Source organism: Hyperolius riggenbachi, chromosome 10 (assembly GCF_040937935.1).
Source record: "Hyperolius riggenbachi isolate aHypRig1 chromosome 10, aHypRig1.pri, whole genome shotgun sequence".
NCBI classification, from domain to species: domain Eukaryota; kingdom Metazoa; phylum Chordata; class Amphibia; order Anura; family Hyperoliidae; genus Hyperolius; species Hyperolius riggenbachi.
In genome coordinates this window covers 120981028-121002547 of record NC_090655.1, presented here as the reverse complement: position 1 = coordinate 121002547, position 21520 = coordinate 120981028, and the positions used below count along the sequence as shown (strand labels likewise).

General features: G+C 47.9%; 1 protein-coding gene across 3 annotated transcripts in view; it reads left to right on the top strand.

Annotated features, from left to right (window-relative positions):
* NPFFR1 (neuropeptide FF receptor 1) overlaps positions 1–21520 on the top strand; it is a 660400-nt gene that overhangs the window by 270948 nt on the left and 367932 nt on the right. The window lies entirely within an intron of this gene.

The window sequence follows — 21520 nt, the reverse complement described above, 5'->3', positions numbered from 1 at the left end:
ATGGGCCTCTTGACTGCATTTCTGATCAGCGCTCTCCTTGTTCGGCCTGTGAGTTTAGGTGGATGGCCTTGTCTTGGTAGGTTTACAGTTGTGCCATACACCTTCCATTTCTGAATGATCACTTGAACAGTGCTCCGTGGGATGTTCAAGGCTTTGGAAATCTTTTTGTAGCCTAAGCCTGCTTTAAATTTCTCAATAACTTGATCCCTGATCTGTCTTGTGTGTTCTTTGGACTTCACAGTGTTGTTGCTCCCAATATTCTCTTAGACAACCTCTGAGAACCCTTTACAGAGCAGCTGTATTTGTACTGACATTAAATTACACACAGATGCACTCTATTTAGTCATTAGCACTCATCAGGCAATGTCTATAGGCAACTGACTGCACTTAGATCAAAGGGGGTCGAATAATTATGCACACACCACTTTGCAATTATTGATTTGTAAAAAATGTTTGGAATCATGTACTGTATAATTTTCGTTCCACTTCTCACGTGTACACCACTTTGTGTTGGTGTTTCATGTGGAATTCCAATAAAATTGATTCATGTTTGTGGCAGTAATATGACAAAATGTGGAAAACTTCAAGGGAGCCGAATACTTTTGCAACCCACTGTATGTATCCATGTCCCCCTGCCTGCATAAAAGCCTATGAGTGCCTGTTCAGCTGATGTCTGAGCCCTGTCCATGCATACTCAAACCTAGGGTTGCACATAGAAGATGCCTAGCACTGAGTAACACACTGTCCTGTAAACATTTCCAGTTCATAGGTCTATGAACCGGAAGGGTGTCACCGCCAGTGGTGTCAGTTGCCATGCAACTGGCTACCACATTGTGAAGTCAGCAGGTTGGTGCAGCTAGTTGCAAAAGATAGTAAGTGTTATTTACACATGCACTGGCTTTAGGCCCGGTTCCAGACTTTTTGCTGCCTGAGGTAAACTTGTGAGGATGCGCCCCCCCCCCCCCCCCTTCCCGATTTGGAATGAACGCACAGCACCCGACAACTTACTCTGCTTCATTTAATGTTCTCAGTCAGAAAGGGAGCATATGCAACAACCTGAGACATTACATGCTGCAGCTCAACACAATAACAAACTGGCTGGCTGCAAGTCTGTGGCAAACAAACCGCTCACCCTCAGCCAGTCGGCAGCCCTCCATTCCTCCTCAGTCAGGACAGCAGTGCCACCTCCTCCCTTCTGCTGTGCAAGTCAAATGAAACACTGCTGCTCTCCTGCCTCCCCCTCCTCACTCACTGTCAGACTCCTCACACAGCACAACAAGCTGGTTTTCTCCAATAATGACCTCTTCACCTCACTCGCTCTACTCGTACTTCTCCTCCTACTCTGACTGCATGCTGTAAGTGTAAACACTCAGTGTAAACTTGCCACCCCTGTAATATCTGCATCTGATGCAAGTGTTTCATCTTGCTTTATGAGAGAACCGGCCCTGACTGTCTTGCATAAAATGTAACCCTCACAGTGCTACCACAGCTTGATGCAGGTTTGTCCAACTCCAGTACTTATGGGATGGGGTCCTCAAACATTTTCAAGCACTGCTAAAATTGATCGATGGAACTAAATCAGAAAAGGGGTGCTTTATCAAGTATAGTGATGGTCATTTCTAGAAGAACTCATGAAGAAGCATATGATCAGTTTGAGCAGTTGCTAGATACACTCACCTAAAGGATTGTTAGGAACACCATACTAATACGGTGTTTGACCCCCTTTTGCCTGCCTTAATTCTATGTGGTATTGAATCAACAAGGTGCTGTGCTGAAAGCATTCTTTAGAAATGTTGGTCCATATTGATAGGATAGCATATTGCAGTTGATGGAGATTTGTGGGATACACATCCAGGGCACGAAGCTCCCGTTCCATCACATCCCAAAGATGCTCTATTGGGTTGAGATCTGGTGACTGTGGGGGCCATTTTAGTACAGTGAACTCATTGTCATGTTCAAGAAACCAATTTGAAATGATTCAAGCTTTGTGACATGGTGCATTATCCTGCTGGAAGTAGCCATCAGAGGATGGGTACATGGTGCTCATGAAGGGATGGACATGGCCAGAAACAATGCTCAGGTAGTCTGTGGCATTTAAACAATGCCCAATTGGCACTAAGAGGCCTAAAGTGTGCCAAGAAAACATCCCTCACACCATTACGCCACCACCACCACAGCCTGCTCAGTGGTAACAAGGCATGATGGATCCATGTTCTCATTCTGTTTACGCCAAATTCTGACTTTATCGAGACTCATCAGACCAGGCAACATTTTTCCAGTTTTCAACTGTCCAAGTTTGGTGAGTTTGTGCAAATTGTAGCCTCTTTTTCCTATTTGTAGTGGAGATGAGTGGTACCCAGTGGGGTCTTCTGCTGTTGTAGCCCATCCGCCTCAAGGTTGTGCATGTTGTGGCATCACAAATGCTTTGCTGCATACCTCGGTAGTAGCGAGTGGTTATTTCAGTCAATGTTGCACTTCTAATCAGCTTCAATCAGTCGGCCCATTCTCCTCTGACATCTAGCATCAACAAGGCATTTTCACCCACATGACTGCCGCATACTGGATGTTTTTCCCTTTTTACACCATTCTTTGTAAACTAGAGTGACCAGATTTTTGTAGGCTCAACCAGGGACGGGGTGAATTGGGGGGGGGGGGGCTGCGCCGCACCGGAAAATAGGGGGTGCGTCGCGCGCAGCGCGCCGCGCCGAAAAATTTGGTGTCTGCAGCGCGCGTGGAAAAATGGGCGTGGTCATGACATTCTACGGGCGGAGCTAACAGAATGATGCAACAGCGAGGCATAAGAAAGCAGTGTTTACGCCGTGATGTGGTCAAACGTGGATTCACATCATAGGTGTGCAGAAACTGTGTGATGCTATTTAATAGTATGCCATAACCGCAAAGCAGCAAACACAGCCAACTATGACCATTAAATAATAAACGCAATGGGCAACATTTCAGCACAAAATAATCGCATTGCGGGCAAACATGTCAGCATAAAATAAACGCAATGGGGGCAAACATGTCAGTAAAAAATAAACGCACTGCGGGCAAATATGTCAGTACAAAATAAACGCACTGCGGGCAAACATGTCAGTACAAAATAAACGCACTGCGGGCAAACATGTCAGTACAAAATAAACGCACTGCGGGCAAACATGTCAGTACAAGATAAACGCACTGCGGGTAAACATGTCAGTACAAGATAAACGCACTGCGGGCAAACATGTCAGTACAAGATAAACGCACTGCGGGCAAACATGTCAGTACAAGATAAACGCATTGCGGGCAAACATGTCAGTACAAGATAAACGCACTGCGGGCAAACATGTCAGTACAAGATAAACGCACTGCGGGCAAACATGTCAGTACAAGATAAACGCACTGCGGGCAAACATGTCAGTATAAGATAAACGCACTGCGGGCAAACATGTCAGTACAAGATAAACGCACTGCGGGCAAACATGTCAGTACAAGATAAACGCACTGCGGGCAAACATGTCAGTACAAAATACACGCAATGCGGCCAAACAGTTCACCTGCAAGAAAAGGCATTTACTCACCTGGCAGAAGACGTCCCCTCACGCAGCCGGCCTCTGGTGCCTCAGGTGCAGCTCCCCCTGGCCTGGACGATGTTCAATCTCCCGCTCAGCCTCTCACAGGCAGAGCAGGGCTACGGCAAGATGGCGTCCGGAGGCAGAGTCCTGTACTGGAGACAAATAGTCTCCAATACAGGGCTCCGCCTCCGGACGCTATCTTCCCATAGCCCTGCTCTGCCTGTGCCTGCCGGAGAACATTGCAGGCTGGAGCGGGGCTGCGGGGAATGAACTAGCGCAGCGTCTAGTAGACGCTGCGGCTAGTTCATTGTACGGTGGCCAGAGTCCCGAGGCCGGGACGTCCCGCTGCTAAAAGCGGGACGTTTCCCGGGACCTCAAGCAGCCTGGGACAGCGCCCCCCGAAGGCGGGACGCGTCCCGGGTAAAGCGGGACGTATGGTCACCGTATGTAAACCCTAGGAATGGTTGCACGTGAAAATCCCAGTAACTGAGCAAATTGTGAAATACTCAGACCGACCCATCTGGCACCAACAACCATGCCACGCTCAAAATTGCTTAAATTACCTTTCTTTCCCATTCTGACATTCAGTTTGGAGTTCAGGATATTGTCTTGACCAGGACCACACCCCTAAATGCATTGAAGCAACTGCCATGTGATTGGTTGATTAGATAACTACATTAATGAGAAATTGAACAGGTGTTCCTAATAATCCTTTAGGTGAGTGTAAGTATGTCTCTGGCTAGTCATGATCATGTGCTAAAGCAGGATGTGATCACAGCAAATAATAAGTGTGCAAATCTGTCAGCTGATCAAACAAATCATATGCTTTTCCATGAGTTATCCTAGTCAGAGAAAGGCCTTTGAATCAACCTTACAGAGAGAGGTCTACAAGCATGGGAAAATTGCTTCAAAAAGCATATCCAACAAAAGGTTTAAAAAGAGTATTGGAATATCAGTTTCATTTAGGCCCCTTTCACACAACAGAATTTGTGGGCGAATTTGCCTTTGCCACACATTTAATGCATGTCAATGGCATCCTATATGACTTGCATTGCTGAGTGGTTTATTTTGGATACAAATTTTCTGCAGAATTATCCGGCATGGATATGGATGCTTTTTTTTTTTTTTTTTTTTTTGCAATATACATGCGATTCCCATATCAATCAAATTTTTGCGCAAGCAACACAAAAAATGTATTCAAATATGAAGTTAACAGTAGTTTGAAGTTTAGTAGACTCATTTTCATGTAAATTAACTTTATTGTTACGTTTGAAAAAAATCACATTGCAAAAATGTACATAAAAGAATGTACACAAACTAGAGAAGATTCAGAAATGAAAAATCACAAAATGCAAAATTGCAAATACAAAAACAATGCTGCCAAAAATCACAGCTTGAAAGCTAAAATGAAAGTAAAACAAATATATTTAAAGGACACCTGAAGTGAAAGGGATTTGGAGGCTGTCATATTTATTTTCTTTTAACCACTTAAGTACCAGCAGTCTCTGGCCCCTTAAGGACCAGAGCCCACTTGTACTGAAGAACGGCGCCTCCCGACGAATCACCGCACATACCCGCCGGTCACGTCACTCCTCTATCCTTGCAGGGTCCTCTGTCTGCTTTGCAGATCTGTGTGAGCTGGTCAGGAGCCGCTTTCATTGGCTCCTGACTCTGTCCTTTATTGTAAGCCAATGTGAGTGGCTTACAGTGGTGACAGGGCCAGGAGCCAATGAAATCGTCTCCTGACCAGCTCACAAAGCTCTGCTGTCATGTAGACTGCATGTAGGCAGCATGGTGGCGTAGTGGTTAGCTCTCTTGCCTTGCAGCGCTGGGTCCCTGGTTCGAATCCCAGCCAGGGCACTATCTGCAAAGAGTTTGTATGTTCTCTCCGTGTCTGCGTGGGTTTCCTCCGGGCACCCCGGTTTCCTCCCACATTCCAAAAACATACGGATAAGTTAATTGGCTCCCCCTAAAAAATTGGCCCTAGACTACAGTACTTACACTACATAATATAGACATATGGCAATGGTAGGGATTAGATTGTGAGCTCCTTTGAGGGACAGTTAGTGACAAGATATATATATACACTGTACAGCGCTGCGTAATATGTCGGCGCTATATAAATACTAAATAATAATAATAATGTAGACGGCAGGGCAAGTGATCTGTGATGGGGAGCATCGACGTGATCGGCGGTAGCGGGTAGAACGCATGGTGGGATGATTGAAATCTATGCCTTGGCCGTGGAAAGGGGGTCAAAAGATAGGTCGTAGATTTCAATCAGTAATGTCTGGAAGTGGTTAAACAATACCAGTTGCCTGGCTCTCCTGTTGATCGTTCATGCTTCAGTAGTGTCTGAATCACACACCTGAAACAAGCACGTGGCTAATCCAGTCAGGCTTCAGTCAGAAACATCTGCACTGCATGTTTGTTTAGAGTCTATGACTTAAATTAACCATTTCCGCTGCCCGGATGTGAAGCTCACGTCCGGGCGGTTGCTGTACTGCTCTCCCGCGCTTCGGATCGCTCCCGCACGCGATCGCGGTCGTGCCCCCGTGGTGTCCGCCGCTAGCCCTGGGATCAGTGAACAGGGACATGGTTCCCGATCACCGATCCCGGTCCCCCGCAGAAAAACCGAAGTGCTCACACATGAGGCTTCAGTTCTTCTGCCCGCAAAAAAATTCCGCATCCCCCTTGTACTTCCGCTTAATGAGAAGTACAAGGAGAGAAAACAAAAATGAAGGTGGCCATCTTGTGGCCAAATAGTAAAACTACATCTACACTTTTTTTTACATTACAATTTACACATTCAACAACATTAAAAATGAACTGAAAATGTCCCATACCAAAATATTACCCAAATAATATTTTTAAAGGAAAAAAAAATAAAAAAAAGACATAAATAGTTGCCTAAGGGTCTGAACTTTTTAAATATGCATTTGAAGGGGGTATACTACAAACATTTTTTAAATTATAAGCTTGTAAATAGTGATGGACGCAACACGGAAACAATGCACCTTTATTTCCAAATAAAATATTGGTGCCATACATTGTGATAAGGACAAAATTTAAATGGTATAATAACCGAGACATACAGGCAAATAAAATACATAGGTTTTAATTATGGTAGCATGGATTATTTTAAAGCTATAATGGCCGAAACCTGAGAAATAATTGTTTCCATTTTTTCTTATTAATCCTGTTAAAATGCATTTATAAATAAATAATTCTTAGCAAAATGTACTACCCAAAGAAAGCCTAATTAGTGGTGGAAAAAACAAGATATAGATCAATAAATTGTGATAAGTAGTGATAAAGTTATTAGCGAATGAATGGGAGGTGAAAATTGCTCTGATGCATAAAGTGAAAAATCCCCGCGGACTGAAAGGCAGAGGATAAAGTAAAGCCAGATAATTTGCCAGATAAAACCAGACAGTAAAGCCAGATAATTTGCATTGTTTAAAAGAAAATGAATATGACAGCCTCCATAACTCACTTCATTTGCGCATTACTATTTGTTACCGTAAGCTGTTTTATTTTACTTCTTTCTTTTACTTTAGTTCCTCAATCAACCCTCCCCTCCCCCCCCCCCCCCCCCCCAATGCTGAATATTTAGCTGTTCAGCAATGACCGTGTTCATAATCATTTAATGCAGGTCGGCACACATTCAAATGACTGTGTAGAGGAGCATGAACACCTCTGCACAGGGCCGGATTTGTGGAAAGGCCCCCAAAGCCCAGGACTAGGGCGACGCAATTTGCTACAGTTTTTGGGGCGGGTGACAGGTTCACTGCACCTGTCACCCTCCTCCATGTGTCAGGCTGTCAGCTGAGCCGCCCGCCACAGTCCGCAGCCACCCGCCCCGCTGGCTGCTTTGCTCTGTCTGCGTCTGATGTGAGCAGAGCAGGTCAGGTGGAGGCGGCTGCGGTTACTGGGCTACGAGGAGGAGGGAGCCTGTAGGACAGAGCAGAGGAGGAGATTGGAGGCGTGCGTGGCGGCAGCGGCCATGGAGTGAAGCTTCCTGGAATCGAGTGAGTCTGGCTGCACCAGTGGCAGGCAGCCAGCAGGCAGTTCAGGCTCCAGGCTTCCACTTTAGTTTCAGCAGGGACAGCGTGCATAACGTGACTACGTGTGCCCTCCCACAGCGCAGGCCAGGAGACTGTAGTGAATGAGGAGGTCTAGCGCTGCGCTGGGGCTGATGGATGCATGGGAGCCCCAGTGCACAGGCGTCAAGGAGAACGAGACCCACTTCCCTATTTATCTGCTGCTGCTGCACAAATCCCTAGCTCCAGCTATCAGTGACTGCACCCAGCACCTGTAGAGTTAATTGTAAGTGACCATCACAAGCTGTGCCTGTATATAATGCCGATGCGATGCTGCCCAGCTTCCTTTCCTCCTCAAGTCACAGGACAGTGGACACTATTCTACCTCTGTCTCCTGTGACTTCAGCCTGAGCTGGAGACCTCTGTCCCCTTTGCTATTTAGCACTCCGCAGCCTATGCGACTGGCAGCTATCCTCTGCCAGGTCAGATGTCTTGCAGCTGCCGTGCTGCTGGAGCTGACATTCCTGATCAAAGGCAGCGTGAAGGAAGGAGAGATCCCCTCCCCCTCTCGCACCTATATCTCTTATCAATCACTCTCTCCCCTTTCCCTCTCTCTGCCCACTCTCTCTCTTCCTCCCCATCTCTCTCTGCACCCTCCCTGTCTTTCACCCCATCTCTCTTTCTGCACCCCTCTTTCTCCCTATCTAAATCTGCTCACTCTCTCTTCCTCCCTGCCTCTCTCTTTGCACCCCCCTCTCCCCCACTCTTTCCCCCCATCTCTCTCTGCTCCCTCTCACAACACACACATAAATTTGTACACATAATACACACATATTCAACACATTTCTAACCACATCCCACAAATACACTCAATGCAGATACAAATATCACACATATACTGCATATATATATGCACACATCAAATACATACCATACATAAACACACATCACTTACACGCACACAATATTATTTCCTGACACACTTTTGGGAGAGTGAATTCTCCTGAGCAAAACAGAATACCCCCAGGAGACAACATTGAATCATTTTAACGATTTCCAAATCTCACACTGGAGCACTAGAGCTTAATGTGTATGTGCCAATTTTTGACATGTGCTATATGTCTCGCTGGTTTCAGTGGTTCCTGTAAGCCTTTAAAGAATACCTGTACTGAAAAAAAGTTCCCCTGGGGGGTACTCACCTCAGTAGGGGGAAGCCTCTGGACCCTATCGAGGCTTCCCCCGTTCTCCTGTGTCCCACGGCGGTCTCGACTCTCGCTGTGGCCTCCGGAACGCACAGGCGACAAATCCGGCATCCTGTGCAATATTTACCTTTCCAGGCTCCAGCGGGGGTGCTGTTGCGGCTCTTCTGGCGGAGATAGGCAGAAATAGCCGATCTCCGTCGGGTCTGCTCTACTGCGCAGGTGCAGGAGATTTCCGCCTGCGCAGTAGAGCGGCCCGACGGAGATCGGCTATTTTCGCCTATCTCCGTGGGAAGGAGCGGATACTGCACCTGCGCTGGAGCCCGAGAGGTAAATATTTACATCGCCGCCACTCTGGGAGGATTTTCGCAGCCGCCGTGGGACACAGGAGGATGGGGGAACCCTCAATAGGATCCGGAGGCTTCCCCCTACTGAGGTGAGTACCTCCCAGGGGAAGTTTTTTCATTACAGATTTTCTGTACCTCTGGGGTACACAGAGATCTATGCTGCTGTATAGGCAACATAGCTTATAGTAAAGGGTGCTCTGGTGCTCCTGTTAGAAATATACTTTCGCAGCCTCCCAGGGGGCATTATATTTTGCTTTTATTGTGGAGGAATGTTTGTTTGGCAGCGATAGTTGGTGAGGATGTTAATAGTTGGTGAGGGCGGTTGATGACACTGGGCCTTGGGCGGTAAAAAGTACAAATCCGGCCCTGCCTCTGCAAAGCATATTTTTATTCCACAGCAAATTTTTAACTAATAATACCTGCTTTAATTATCATTTCTACTGTGGACAAACCCTGACATCAATCTTGCTGTTGTGGTTTAGATAGGATTTAATCCCTTCGCTAAGCTAAAGGATTGCAAATTGTGATCATTCGGCTCAACACCTCCCTGTGGCCACAATTGCTGGGTGGGATGTGATTATATCTTGAGCAGCAGATATGCTGCTGTGTTGTACAAAGAACCATAGACTCCCAAGGGTCTCTACACCTCGGGAGCTGCAACATGCTACATTGAAATGCATAGGGAATGATGCACATATGTGGTGGTGAGCCATCTCATTTTTTTTTAAACTAGCTGGTGGGATGTGCTATGCTGTGAGGTGAAGGAGTGCACGTAGTAAATATCTGGATGTCTCATTCACCATCTCGCCACATGTGCCTTCCCATTGTGTGCATCACAATGCACATAAGTGCCATCCAATCAGCGCCGCAGCCAATCACTGCAGAGTGTGGCAGGAAAGGGACTGTGCGAGGCAGACGACAGGGCAGGGCATGATGGGGCATGTACAGAACGGAAGGGCAAACAGTCACACAGTGGCCGGCTTGGAAATTATTATTACAAAATAGATGGATCCCTGCTTGATACATGGACAGTTTGGAAATAGTGGTATTTAGAAATAAATGAACAAATAAGTTCAGAGAAAACAAAAAACAATGCCTCCTTTCCTCCCAAACTCCCAAGATTGACTTCACTTTAATACAAGATGAATTTAAAGAACTTTACATGTGAATTGTTGATATTTTTGTGATTGCTGGTACTTTTATGGTATAGTACAGCAGTAGTAATGCATTGAAGGATGACAGGACTAGGGTACATAGCTAACATCACTTTCAGTTAAACTATACTGTATATTTTCATTTTGTAAATTCTCCTACCCACCTGGTATATTCCTGGTCTCTAGTGGTGCTCGTGCCCCTGGGAGTTATAACTACCATGCTCCTCATGATTTATCCTAAAAAGGCCTCGTTTACACTTCATCAGTTGCTCTCCGTTATAACTGAAAGAAAACTGATTTTCAAAGTAATGCCCATGTTTTCCTATGGCACCTTTCACACTTAAAGGGGCACTATGGTTAAATAACTGGTTATAATATCATTTAATATACAATATGTGCAATTGTAGCAGTGTTTAACACATATATTGTGGCAGAACAAAAGTCTATTTCAGTATTACATTACCCTTAGTTACAGATGAGTCGCGTCGGCAGAAGAAATTACCTGACACTAGGGGTGGGACGACGAATCCTGCGAATCCACGAATCCCTCGAATATTAGGAAATATTCGAGATTCGTGGATTCGAATCCCGACGCCATTTTCCACTACACGAATCCGCCGAATCCCGACGCTGCATCGCCGCGCATCCGTCGCTCGCACTCGTCCTCCTCCGACCCCCCCGCGCCTCCTCCGCCCGCCCGCATACTGTAACTCACCTATCCATAGCGGAGCGCAGAGCGGCAGACCTCTCGCTGACTTCCTGGTTCCCCCTAGTGACCGGCTCTTACAATGACGTCATCAGTAAGAGCCGGTCCGGCCTCTAGAGGGAACAGGGAAGTAACAGAGGTCTGCCGCTCTGCGCTCCATGGGAAAGGTGAGTAGATTCTTATGCAGGGGTGAACGGAGGTAGTGTTGGGCGAACACCTAGATGTTCGGGTTCGCGAACGTTCGCCGAACATCGCCGCGATGTTCGGGTGTTCGCGCCGAACTCCGAACATAATGGAAGTCAATGGGGACCCGAACTTTTGTGCTTTGTAAAGCTTCCTTACATGCTACATACCCCAAATTTGCAGGGTATGTGCACCTTGGGAGTGGGTACAAGAGGAAAAAAAATATTTGAAAAAGAGCTTATAGTTTTTGAGAAAATTGATTGTAAAGTTTCAAAGGAAAAACTGTCTTTTAAATGTGGAAAATGTCATGTTTCTTTGCACAGGTAACATGCTTTTTGTCGCCATGCAGTCATAAATGTAATACAGAGAAGAGGTTCCAGGAAAAGGGACCGGAAACGCTAACCCAGCAGCAGCAGCAGCACACGTGAGGGAACAGGAGGAGCCGCAGGAGGAGAAGGCCACGCTTTTTGAGACACAACATCCCAGGCCTTGCATGAGGACAAATAGCGTGCGGATATAGCAATGCTTTTTGCCGCCATGCAGTCATAAATGTAATAAAGATGAGAGGTTCAATAAACAGGGACCGGAAACGCTAACCCATCACAGATGGTCATTGTTCATGCTACTTGGTTGGGGTCCAGGAGTGTTGTGTAGTCGTTTCCAATCCAGGATTGATTCATTTTAATTTGAGTCAGACGGTCTGCATTTTCTGTGGAGAGGCGGATACGCCGATCTGTGACGATGCCTCCGGCAGCACTGAAACAGCGTTCCGACATAACGCTGGCTGCCGGGCAAGCCAGCACCTCTATTGCGTACATTGCCAGTTCGTGCCAGGTGTCTAGCTTCGATACCCAATAGTTGAAGGGTGCAGATGGATTGTTCAACACAGCTACGCCATCTGACATGTAGTCCTTGACCATCTTCTCCAGGCGATCGGTGTTGGAGGTGGATCTGCACGCTTGCTGTTCTGTGGGCTGCTGCTGCATGGGTGTCATAAAATTTTCCCACTCCAAGGACACTGCCGATACCATTCCCTTTTGGGCACTAGCTGCGGCTTGTGTTGTTTGCTGCCCTCCTGGTCGTCCTGGGTTTGCGGAAGTCAGTCTGTCGGCGTACAACTGGCTAGAGGAGGGGGAGGATGTCAATCTCCTCTCTAAAGTCTCCACAAGGGCCTGCTGGTAGTTTTCCATTTTGACCTGTCTGACTCTTTCTTCAAGCAGTTTTGGAACATTGTGTTTGTACCGTGGATCCAGAAGGGTATAAACCCAGTAATTGGTGTTGTCCAGAATGCGCACAATGCGTGGGTCGCGTTCAATGCAGTCTAGCATGAATTGAGCCATGTGTGCCAGAGTCCTGCCAGAATCCTCATCATCCTCTTGTGAGCGTTGTGATAGTTGTTGTGATGCATCATAGTCGTCACCTTCTTCCTGGTCTGCTTTTGCTGACCATTCGCGCTGAATTGTGGAAGTCCAACGTGCACCGCTCTGGCCCTCGTCAGTGGTGGCAGGAAATTCCTGCTCCAACTCCAGCTGTTCCTCCTCCTCTTCTTCGTCATAGCTGCTGGGGCCAGCGTTTCCTGAGGCGGATGGCCTGATGTTGGTACCATCACGCTGATCGTTTTCTCCCTCAGATTCCCCCAGTTGCATCATGACAGCTGTTTCCTTGATTTTCAACATCGACCTCTTCAGTAAACACAGCAGTGGTATGGTAATGCTGACTGAAGAGTTGTCACTGCTCACAAGCAACGTGGATTGCTCAAAATTTTGGAGGACTTGGCAGAGGTCCAACATGTTGGCCCAATCGGATCCACAGAAGCTTGGCAGCTGTCCGGATGCGCCTCGGTACTGCGTCGTCATGTACTGGACCACTGCACTCTTCTGCTCGCAAAAGCGGGCTAGCATGTGCAGCGTAGAATTCCAGCGCGTAGGGACATCACACAGCAAGCGATGGTGGGGGAGATTGAAGCGCTCCTGCATCTTGGCGAGTGCCCCTGAAGCAGTACTGGAATTTCTGCAATGTTTGGCCACTCATCGCACCTTCAACAGAAGATCGGCCACGCCTGGGTATGTCCTCAGGAACCGCTGAACTACTAGGTTCATCACGTGCGCCAGGCAAGGGATGTGTGTCAGCTTAGCCAACCTTAAAGCGCGAATGAGATTACTCCCATTATCACACACAACCATGCCCGGTTTCAGGTCCAGCGGTGCCAGCCACAAATCCGTCTGTTCCTTTATTCCCCTCCAAATTTCCTCCCCTGTGTGCTGCTTATCCCCAAGGCAGATCAGCTTCAGCAACGCTTGCTGACACATGCCAACAGCTGTGCTGCACTGCTTCCACGATCCTACTGCTGTTGGGTTAGCGTTTCCGGATGAGGTACAGCTTTGAGATGCGTTGGAGGAGAAGGAGTCAGAGAGGTAGGTGCTGCTGTTGTTATCCAGTGGGAGGGACGGCGGTGCAGCTGTTTGCGGCGTGGGCAACACCCGCGCCGTAGCAGGTGAGGAATCGCTGCCAGGCTCCACAAGGTTCACCCAGTGCGCGGTAAGGGAGATGTATCGACCCTGGCCGAACGCACTCGTCCAGGTGTCAGTGGTGAGGTGAACCTTGCAGGCAACGGCATTCTTCAAGCTTCGGGTTATTTTGCTGACCACGTGCTCATGCAACTCAGGCACTGCAGAGCGCGCAAAGTGGTAGCGGCTAGGAACCACGTAACGTGGGATGGCCACTGACATCATGCCCTTGAAGCTGTTTGTCTCCACCACTCGATATGGCAGCATTTCGCAGGCCAGAAGCTTGGCTATGCTGGCTGTTACTGCCACGGCCCGGGGGTCATTTGCTGGCAATTTCCTCTTGCGCTCAAACATCTCCGACACAGACAACTGAACCGTAGCGCTGCACACGGAAGGGCTGTTGGTTGTTGTGTTTGATGAACACTGGGAGACCTCAAGAGCACTACTCCGGAAAGTGACAGTGTCAGCGTCGTCTGATGTTTGTGAATGTTGTGAACCACGCAATGGCTGGGCTACTGCTGCTGCTGAGGCAGGTCTGGTGGTGAGTCTGGTGAACCCAAGGGAGGCAGTGTTGCTGGTACCCTGTCCTGCCGCGTTTGCCCACAGAGTGGGATGTTTGGATAGCATGTGGCGGCTCATGCTGGTGGTGGAGAGGTTGTTAATACTTTTCCCCCTGCTCAGGCGGGTCTTGCACACCTTGCAAATCGCCATGGTAACATCCTCAGTGCAGTCTTCAAAGAAAGCCCAGACTTTGGAGCACCTGCCTTGCTGGCGATTTCTGTTTGCTCCTCTTTTGCCTCTCACTTGAACTTCCACGCTTGTGGTGCCTGAAATTGCGCGCCGCCTACCTTGTGGCACAAGGCGAACTCGTGCAGCAGTGGGTTCTTCAACAGACTCATCTGTGCTGCTGCTACGACGGCGATGTTCTCGTTCACAAACAAAATCTGGGTCTATGTCCACATTGTCCATACCCTCCTCTTCCATCTCCTCAAACTCGTCATATGTCATTGTGGGGGGCCGCCGCCGTGGAGTAGAGCTCCCCAGAACAACCTCTGCGCAGCTCACTCCAACGTCATCTTCCAGATCTTGTCGGCCGACCTCCTGCAATTGCAACCCCTCCTGCCCAACTTGCTCTGGTATTTGGGTTTCAAAGTCCTCGGACTCGCCTTGCATTTCAGTGCGCGGTGCATTTCCCACAGTTAATGGTTGTGAATCCGGGCACAACATTTCTGGCTGTTCCTCCATTGACCTTTCAAAGGTGGAAGTTTGTTGGGCTGGGAATAGCTCCTGCGAATACCCCATTGTGTCCTGAGGTAATTCATCGGACTGGTTATCTGGCAGTTGTGTGCGTGGTGTCGCTGCCGGTTGTGTCAGCTTTGTGCCCACTGGCTCCTTGTAACTGGCTGAGGACTCGGACCTCGTGCGTGATGTGCTGGTGCTGCTTAACCCACTGCTGGACGCTTGAGAGGTCATCCAAGTAATTATCTGGTCCTGTTCTTTTGGATTTGTGAGGGTTGTTGTCTTGGACAACATGGGCGGTATTGAGTGGGTTTTCTTGGGTGCTCCCCTGTGGCCTGTACGTGAACCGTCAGGGGAAACACCTCTTCCCTTGCCCCTCCCTCTTTCACCGGATTTCTTCCTCATTTCACTTATCCTTCAAGTACACGCTGACTGACAGCAGTACAGTGGCAGTACAGAAATGCTATACAGTGGCGGGTGAGCGGTGTACCACTATTCCCAGCAGCGACACAGAGCACAATGCTATACAGTGGCGGGTGAGCGGTGTACCACTGTTCCCAGCAGCGACACAGAGCACAATGCTATACAGTGGCGGGTGAGCGGTGTACTACTATTCCCAGCAGACACAGAGTGGCAGTAAACAGAATGCTATATAGTGTGGCTGAGCGAGGTACACAGAGTGGCAGTAAACAGAATGCTATATAGTGTGGCTGAGCGAGCGGTGTACTACTATTCCCAGCAGACACAGAACAGTAAACAGAATGCTATATAGTGTGGCTGAGCGGTGTACCACTATTCCCAGCAGCGACACAGAGCACAATGCTATACAGTGGCGGGTGAGCGGTGTACCACTATTCCCAGCAGCGACACAGAGCACAATGCTATACAGTGGCGGGTGAGCGGTGTACCACTATTCCCAGCAGCGACACAGAGCACAATGCTATACAGTGGCGGGTGAGCGGTGTACTACTATTCCCAGCAGACACAGAGTGGCAGTAAACAGAATGCTATATAGTGTGGCTGAGCGAGGTACACAGAGTGACAGTAAACAGAATGCTATATAGTGTGGCTGAGCGAGCGGTGTACTACTATTCCCAGCAGACACAGAACAGTAAACAGAATGCTATATAGTGTGGCTGAGCGAGGTACACAGAGTGGCAGTAAACAGAATGCTATATAGTGTGGCTGAGCGAGCGGTGTACTACTATTCCCAGCAGACACAGAACAGTAAACAGAATGCTATATAGTGTGGCTGAGCGAGGTACACAGAGTGGCAGTAAACAGAATGCTGAGCGAGCGGTGTACTACTATTCCCAGCAGCGACCCCTATACCTACCACCTACCTATACTTAAGGCCCTATACCCTGCTACCTATACTGAAGGTCCCTTTACCTACCTACCTACCTACCTACCTATACTGAAGGCACATGTACCTTACTACCTATACTGAAGGCCCCTATACCTAGCTACCTACCTATACTGAAGGTACATATAACCTGCTACCTATACTGAAGGCACATATACCCTGCTACCTATACTGAAGGCCCATATACCCTGCTACCTATACTGAAGGCCCCTATACCTTGCTACCGATACTGAAGGCACATGTACCTTGCTACCGATACTGAAGGCCTCTATACCCTGCTACCTACCTATACTGAAGGCACATACTGTATACCCTGCTACCTATACTGAAGGCCCATATACCCTGCTACCTATACTGAAGGCCCATATACCTAGCTACCTATACTGAAGGCCCATATACCTAGCTACCTATACTGAAGGCCCATATACCCTGCTACCTATACTGAAGGCCCATATACCCTGCTACCTATACTGAAGGCCCATATACCCTGCTACCTATACTGCAGGTCCCTATACCTTGCTACCTATACTGAAAGCTACCAATATTGAAGGCACCCATACCTAGCTAGCTATACTGAAGGCACCTTTACCTCGCTACCTATGCCTGGGTACCTAAACTGCGGGCAACTATACCACGGATCGCACAATTCTTATGTGCAGGATTCGTTAGATTCGGGATTCGAAAGGTTCGAGATATTCGAGAACCTTTTCAGATTCGGATTCGGATTCGAAAAAATTGTGGATTTGTCCCATCCCTACCTGACACCAAATCAGCACATACCATTGTGCAGTAGGAGGCAGCGTATCAGCTGTTTGAGCTGATGTTTTAATCCCCCCTTTGATATTTCGTGAGAGGATTCCTCCAACTACTAACGGCTCGCCCGAGCAGTTTTACTACTCATCTAAGCCGCCATACATCTCAGGACATTGACGTACGGCTCTGATGAAAAATGCTCCTGGCTAAGGCATCCCAGCTGGCTCAGGAACAGACACATATTGTTGTCCGTTGCTGTGGAGACCAGCTCTCTGCAATGTAGCTGTGTCCTGCATTCTTTTCATCAGAGCCGTACGTCAATGTCCTGAGACGTACGGCGGCTTAGATGAGTAGTAAAACTGCTCGGGCGAGCCGTTAGAAGTTGGAGGAATTCTCTCACGAAATATCAAAGGGGGGATTAAAACATCAGCTCAAACAGCTGATACGCTGCCTCCTACTGCACAATGGTATGTGCTAATTTGGCGTCAGGTAATTTCCTCTGCCGACGCGACTCATCTGTAACTAAAGGTAATGTAATACTGAAATGGACTTTTGTTCTGCCACAATATGTGTTCAACACTGCTACAATTGCACATATTTTATATTAAATGATATTATAACCAGTTATTTAACCATAGTGCCCCTTTAAAGAGGAACTCTAGTGAAAATAATGTAATAAAAAAGTGCGTAATTTTTACAATAATCATGTATAAATGATTTAGTCAGTGCTTGCTCATTGTAAAATATTTTAAATCCCTGAGTTACATTCTGACATTTATTACATGGTGACATTTTTACTGTTGGCAGGTGATATAGCTGCTGCATGTTTTTTTGGCAGTTGGAAACAGCTGTATACAGCTATTTCCCACAATGCAGCAAGATTCACATACAGGAAACTGCCAAGAGTACGTACTCAGAATTTCTTTGTGGGCAGGGTTTCACCACAATATCAGCCATACAGCGCCCCCTGATGGTCTGTTTGTGAAAAGGAATAGATTTCTCATGTAAAAGGGGGTATCAGCTACTGATTGGGATAAAGTTCAATTCTTGGTCGGAGTTTCTCTTTAATGCATTTTAACTGAAATCTTTTTCACAATGCACTGAAATGGGAAAAACGCGTACTAATGCATACTAACGTGTACTAACGCACACTGATGCACACCAACTGATTAAGTGTAAATGGGCCCTAACAATCTTCAGAAAATCCTCTTAGACCTGGTTCACACTGCAAAGCTCTAATGAGTTAAAAAGCTCTTGCTAATGCAGTGCTATGGGTGAATGAGGCCAGAAACCCACTAGGAGCGCTTTGTAAGCGTGAGTGATTTGAAAAAGCTCTTGGTAATGCAATGCTATGGGGGATTTTTATAAAATCACATCACTCAAGTGGGATCACACCCATAGCACAAAGTAGAGGCCTGCAGCGGGTCGGGTACCCGCGGGTAACCCAAAATGCGGGTCGGGGTCGGGTACCCGAATTGATTTAAGCTGCGGGTGCGGGTCGGGTGCGGGTAGCGAGTTGCGGGTAGCGGTCTGCGAGTGCAGGTCGCGGGTAGTGAAAGCAAGCATGTAAACCTTCTTTAGCTTTGGTTTGTGTATAAAAATCGGTTTTACAGCTCAATGTTACTTTAAATGTGCACTTTAGAAGAAAATGTAAAAAAGCGGGTCGCGGGTAGCGGGTTGGGTAGCGGGCCTGCGGGTCACGGGTCGGGTGCAGGTAGCGGTTCTGCGGGTGCGGGTCGGGTTGCGGGTATCAAATTCACCAGAAAGGGGTCGCGGGTCGGGTCGCGGGTGCGGGTCGGGTGCAGGTGTGAAAAAGTGGACCCGTGCAGGCCTCTAGCACAAAGCGCTCAGAAAAGTTCTCCTAGTGGGTTTCTAGCCTGAGGTTTTTTTTTAGTAGTTTTTTTTTTTCACATGGCTCAAGTGACTGAGAACTCACACATAGCATTACATTAGCAAGAGCTTCTAAAATCACATGCACTTAGAAAAAGCTCATGTGGTGTGAACCAGCCCTCAGAGAGGACACTGCAGACATCAGCAGGCAGTGGAGGACAGCCACAGAGCCCTGATACCCCATAGCGCATGCACCACCCTAGCAACGCATGTAAAGGCTCACTTAATTTAGTACCAACATGGAGGCACACTGATTGTGGACACTTAGTTATCATCAGTGAAGGAGCAAGTGTCCAAAATGAGTAATGTAACTTTGCTGTGCCACCATGTTGGAACTACAGGAGCTAGGACAAGCGTTGCTAAGGAAACACAGCAGCACATGTGTGGTTGGGTATTGGCGCTCTGTGGGTGTCCTATACTGCCTGCTGTCTGCAGGGTCCTCTCTGAGTGGATTTCTGCAGATCGTTAAATCGTGATGGTTATAACACCGAGGGGCACGAGTACCAACAGAAATCAGGAATATACCAAGTAGGCAGGAGCAGGGCCGGATTTGTACTTTTTACCGCCCAAGGCCCATTGTCATCAACTGCCCCCCCCCCCCCCTCCATTGTCCTCTTTCCTTCTGCTCCGCCCAACTTTCTAAAACATTTAGGGCAGGTCATGGGACATAGGCTCTCTGAGGGCGTGTACGTATTGTATGGCCGCTGGTGAGTTGGGCACAGGGCGAGCTGAATGACAGCTCTCCTTCCTGCCACTAAACTCCCAGAGCATTAACTATTCACCCACAGTGGGAGACGTAATTCGGGGTCTGCTATCACCGGAGCCCCAAATTACTCTTGCAAGTAACCTGCCTTGTCTGAGTAATAGTGCAATTCTCTCCCACATCCCAAGGCCCCCCTCCAGTGCTGCCCTGTAGCTGCAGCTCAAATAAAACAGCTGCAATTCAGAGTAGCACAGCAGAGCATGTTATTTTAAATGGAACCTGTAGGGTAAAAATCGACCCGGGGGTACTTGCCTAAGAAGGGGAAGCCTCTAGATCCTAGTGAAGCTTGCTTCTGTCCTCCTCTGCAGCATGGATCCAGCACTGGCTCCCCTGGTGAAATGAACACCATAATATTTACACTGTGAACCTCACGCAGGCGCAGTATCAGCTTCTTGCACGGGCGGAAATATAGGGTCCGCTCTACTGCACAGGCGCAAGACGCCTGCGCAGTAGAGTGGATCCGCTCGGGCTTGGCTATTTCCGCTGAAGCCCAACTGGAAAGCAGCTGCTGCACCTGCATGAAGCACATTGTTCAGGATGACCCAGCGGTGGAAGCCATAGTGCACCTGCGCAGACTTTCCAGGGGGCCAGCGCTGGATCGGGGTTGCTAAGGAGGACAAGGGGAGCCTCATTAGGATCCAGAGGTTTACCCCTCCTGAGCTAAGTATCTCCCAGGGGCACTTTTTCACTACAGATACCCTTTAAATACTGTGGTTGGACAAGTTCACACACCTCTCCTCTGCTCGTCACAGCAGCGGCAGCTATGCTGTAGCATACTTCTATACAGCACCTGACATGTCACAGAAGAACACCTGAGAGCCGTACAGAAGTATGCAGCATAAGTCCAGGTTTACATTGACACTAAAAACAGACTGTTAGCAGACGGTGGCAGAACAGATACTAACGGATGGTAACGGATCCAATGTTACCCTATGGATTCCGTTCCCATTGCTCCATTAGAATGGATCCGTTCCGCCAAAATCGAAAACTTGGGTCTGCAACGATTTTACCAGATCGATGGACGTCACAGTGACCGCACGCTAATGGCATGGATAGAAACTGATACCTTTAGAAACGTATCAATTTTAAAAAATACTTTTTTATGCGGGTCAGTTTTTTATCGCAAGTGTGAACCAAGCCTAAAAAAAAAAACAAAAAAACAGAACTCGCATAACTAAAAAGATTTATACATACCTGGGGCTTCGTCCAGCCGCATCCACTCGGATCGCTCTCACGCCGCTGTCCTCCGATGTCTGCAGCGCCGGTACCGGGTCCCCACACTTCTGGCAGTCGGCTCCAGTCTACGCATTTAGAAGTGCGCCCTCTATCTCTACAGTAGCTGCTGGAGACATACACAAAGCACTTCTAAATGCATAGACTGGAGCCGACTGACGGAAATACGGGGACCTGGTACCGGCGCAGCAGACATCGGAGGACAGCGGCGTGGGAGCGATCCGAGTGGATGCGGCTGGACGAAGCCCCAGGTATGTATAAATCATTTTAGTTATGTGAGCTCTGATACACTTTTAAGTAGTTAGCTGCAATGAAGAAGAGAGGAGAGTTTAGATAAGACCTGCCGCTGGAGTAGGTAGAATACCCTTGCTGCTATGCTACTCTGAATGTAGGGAGAGGGTGTTATGGTAGGGGGTGTAACACACTAGTTTGTATTTCTGCAGCACTGTACAGCAAAAGCATTTGCATTAGGTGAATGTTATGTGAATGGCACACACACATAACTTCTTAACAGCAATGTGCTGCCCTGTCAGCCTCCTCTCCTGCTCAGACGGGCTTAAACGTACTTTTTCTTTGTGGAGGT